Source organism: Perca flavescens, chromosome 11 (assembly GCF_004354835.1).
Source record: "Perca flavescens isolate YP-PL-M2 chromosome 11, PFLA_1.0, whole genome shotgun sequence".
Taxonomy (NCBI): Eukaryota; Metazoa; Chordata; class Actinopteri; order Perciformes; family Percidae; genus Perca; species Perca flavescens.
The window spans coordinates 23,750,894-23,755,075 of record NC_041341.1 but is presented as its reverse complement, the minus strand read 5'-3'; positions in this window follow the sequence as shown (position 1 = coordinate 23,755,075).

The window sequence follows — 4,182 nt, the reverse complement described above, 5'->3', positions numbered from 1 at the left end:
TACATTTTAAACTGGAATTTACCTCTGGTGCATACTGTCATTAAAAATAATTTTGTAGTCTTGCCCTCAAAATGATAAAGCCACAATGTGAAAGTCCACCACATTGAAATAACAATACATCAATGGAATAGTCTTCATGAGTAGGCCTGTCTGCCACCTTCAGTGTACTGAGCAGTAGTACTTGAGCAACCATTTGACTAAAGCTAGATTTTTAATGTGTCTGGCACATCAATGAAGAAAGGCAAAGTGAAAAGAAGAATTCATTCAAAAACTTTTCCTTGAAGATTTCTTTAACACCTGAAGTGGCTTTTTTCCTAGAGGCTAACCACATTATTTTTTAGAATTTAAGAATAAATGGTAAGTGTTGAGCTGTGAACTTCAATGTCTGAAAGGAGAAAAAATTGCAACTAAAAATGTTGTTCCATCAAGGTGAAGAAAAAACATGAAGCTTTCATTTTTGGCGTATGATCCTCCCTATTGACATTTGAAGATTCATATGGATAAACCACACCACATTTGTTAATAGAGTTGGGTAAACTTTTAAGAAAGAAAGAAATTCTTCAACTGCATTTTACATCTCAAATATCTGAATCTAACAATTTTTGTTTGAGAAATAGTCAACTAGACAAAAAATATATATCTTTTTACTCCACAATCATTTTCTTCCAAATGGCTGGCCCTTCCAACTTTGCCATCCTTGCTGCACATCCACAAAAGAGTATTGGTCTTCCAGTAAAATATGATCGTGAAACTATATCCATTTATAGCTCTTGACAGTACCTACTGTAATATCTCCCAAATCAAATAAATGTCATCATTCATCACACAAGCCAGTGTCTTCTGATTTTAGAGGTAGAGGAAAATTCAATTCACTTGGCTTGACATCCATCTATCAGCATCGTTCTTTTTAATTCCACTTTAAGGTTAATATTTTTAGTCTATATTCTGCACTGTTATTCTCCTCTAGAATTTAAAAATGTTTCATATCTTTGTAGGCCATGGTCAATATGATAAATATATAAGCAACTGAAGAGAAATTACTACTATAATACTTTAATCATTGATTCACCAATTCTATAGTAGGCTATAGGTGCACTGTTAGAACATTGTAAGGGACTGTATGAAAATTAGGAGGGAACATAAATCTTGGGTTCAACATTTTTCAACAATTAAACCATTCCCAGAATTATCGTATTTATCATGCACATTGTGTCCTTGCATTTGTAATAGTAACTGCAACACTCTCTCCCCTGATATCTGAAAATAATATAACCACAGCAGTGAGTAATGGAAGGGAAATGCTATACAGTTATTGCTACTGATATGACAACACAAGTCTATCTCACACTATAGGGAGCACAGCAAAGGCTGTTCTGTGATGGTATTCTGAAGGCTCTGTGATAGGCCGATATATGGCAGTAACATAAAACCTCATCTTCACAAAACTGTTAGTAAATCCTCTGCTTGTACGCCAACAAAATTCCTGGGAGAATATTGCCTGGTATCTTTTCTTATCCCTTATTAAGGTGATGGCATATTGGTATAAATTGAGTTTCTGGCATTGAAATGAGATTAGATGTCCAAAGACCTTACAGTTTTCAGCACAAAAGCCACTAGATTGATAATTTGGGGATTTCACAAGCAAATGCAAACAAAATGTATGTCCTAACTATGAAGCAACTACTGAGTAATGTTGAATAATTATCCATTACGTAGATATATTTATATCAACATAAAAATACAAATGTAATGTGATTATTTAGGAATGTCATTAAAACAGTATTTAGCAAGAGTAATGGATACTAATCTTCCACATCTGCTTTCAAACTGTAAGAAATCCTTTCCAGATTAGTTTAAATCCCTACAGTCATTTAAAGACAGAAGGACAGATAGGCCTACTTGTTATATTTCACTATTAGTTTCACTGCAATATTTTACATTACATATCTCTATGATCTACTGTCCATGTTAGTGACTGAGAAGTTGAGGCTAAACAGATCATCAATATTCATGGGTCTGCAAAAAAAAAAAAAAAAAAAAAATGGATTACTTTCAGTCATATGTTAGGGCTCTGTTTCTTGATTTTTCATCTGCGTTCAATACAATTCAACCTAATTTACTTTTATCAAAAATGATTCAGTATCTTATTCTTTGGTATTACTCATTTCTCTCAAATAGGGTCCAGCTGGTCAAAGTAAATGACAAACTTTCTTTTCCAAAGACCACTAATGTTGGAGTACCCCAGGGCTGTATTAGCTCACCTGTGTTGTATACTTTATATACCTCTGATTGTACTGCTACTTTACCAAATCAGTTTCTGTTAAAGTACTCAGATGACTCAACTCTCCTGACCTTATTGAACAAAGGTGATGACCCTACACTGTATCAGGGAAATGTGGATTGGTTACTTGAGTGGTGTGATAATAATGCTCTCATTATTAACACTGTGAAGACAGAGGAAATCATTTTTGGAATAACTCAAAATTGTCAACTGTCCTTAGTGAAGATTCATAACTCAGAAATTAGTCAAGTCTATAAATATTTGGGTGTCATGATAGATGACAATCTCTCATGGACTTCTCATATAGATTTTATCTGCAAAAAAATACAACAGCGTGTTTATTTCCATTGTAGATTAAGATCTTTTGGAGCTAGCAGTCAAATCATCTCTGTGTTTTTCACATTAGTAATTCAGAGTATGATGCTTTACTGTAGTACTGCTTGGCTAAGTAGCCTCTTAGTTAAAAATAAAACAAAGTTATTTAATCAGATTAAAATTTGCGCAAAGATTATAGGACTACCTGTAGTGCAATCCTTTCAGGAGGCTCACAATAACAGTATGCTTAGACTAGCCAAAATTATTTCAAATGACTCTTTACATGTCTTGCACAGTGAATATCAGCTTCTGCCTTCAAACAGACGCTTTAGAGTTCATTCTTTTAATCGTATTAGACTTAAAAACTCCTTCATACATCAATCTATCCTATTGCTAAACCGGTTACATTAAACCCAGTGCAATATTTATTTCAGGGATATACATCTCCAAGACTTTGTCTGTGTGTATGTTTATGTCATGTACTGTTGTTATATATGTTTTCTCTGTTTCCTTATTTTGGAGTTTATTTCATCTGTGGTAATGTCTCATTTATGTTTGTTGGTGTTATTAATCTCATGTATGTTTGGATGTATGTGTATGTCCTCATTTGGATGTATGTGTATGTCATTCACTGTTTTGGATGTATGTCTACGTGCTCATTTTAAACAAGCTACCCAGGGATGTACAAAGAATTTCAGCCTTTGGCTGACAATAAAGTTGTATCGTATCGTATATGGAGAACATTATTGTTAGGACCCAGCCATTAATCCAAAGTTACATATAGCCTAGACTGTAAATTGTATTTTAATGGGCATCTCTCTGGACTTTTTGATTGACACGTTGGTACTAAAGTGTACGTACAGAAGCTTGACATTCAGACATGTTGTTATTCTGCTATGACTCAGGTGAGGTTACCTATGAACACTACAAGTTACATAACACAGGATTTAGGGCAAGCACTAAGAGGAGAGGTTCTCTCTGGGATTCACTCAGGCCATGTGACATCTGTAATTAAATCAGATATTAAACTCATGCTCAGCTCTGTTATTCTATTGGAAACATAAAGTGTTTGCAAGAGAGGAAATAAGATAGGACTATATTTCTACCACTTGTATTCAAAATATTTACATATTAAGCATGTAGTGTTGTCTTCATTTTGAAGATTTGTAAAAATGTGAGACTTTACAACAGCTAATCAACCACCTGATCAGACTAGTGGGGTTCATGCTGAGGTTGGTTGTTGTATTACAGAATACATAATTTAATTTTTGTTTTACACAAACATGTTTCTTTCTTCTCTGTACTAACCTGCTAACACCTTGGACTACTGATACAAGTATACTAGGGCTGAAAGCCGCACAGCAAAGCAAAATATGTCCGGGCCTATGGACCATGAAGCTTGGGAGGGCTGGCTGCACAAAAGGACAGACTGTTTACACTGTGTATGGATATTGTGCCACTAAGCCTTAGTGGCTTAAAACTTTCCCTTTAGCCAAATACACTCATACCATTGGATATTCAAGCTCTCGAAGAAAGTAAGAATCCCAACCTGGAAAACAATGCCAGATGCTCTACTGAAAAAGCCT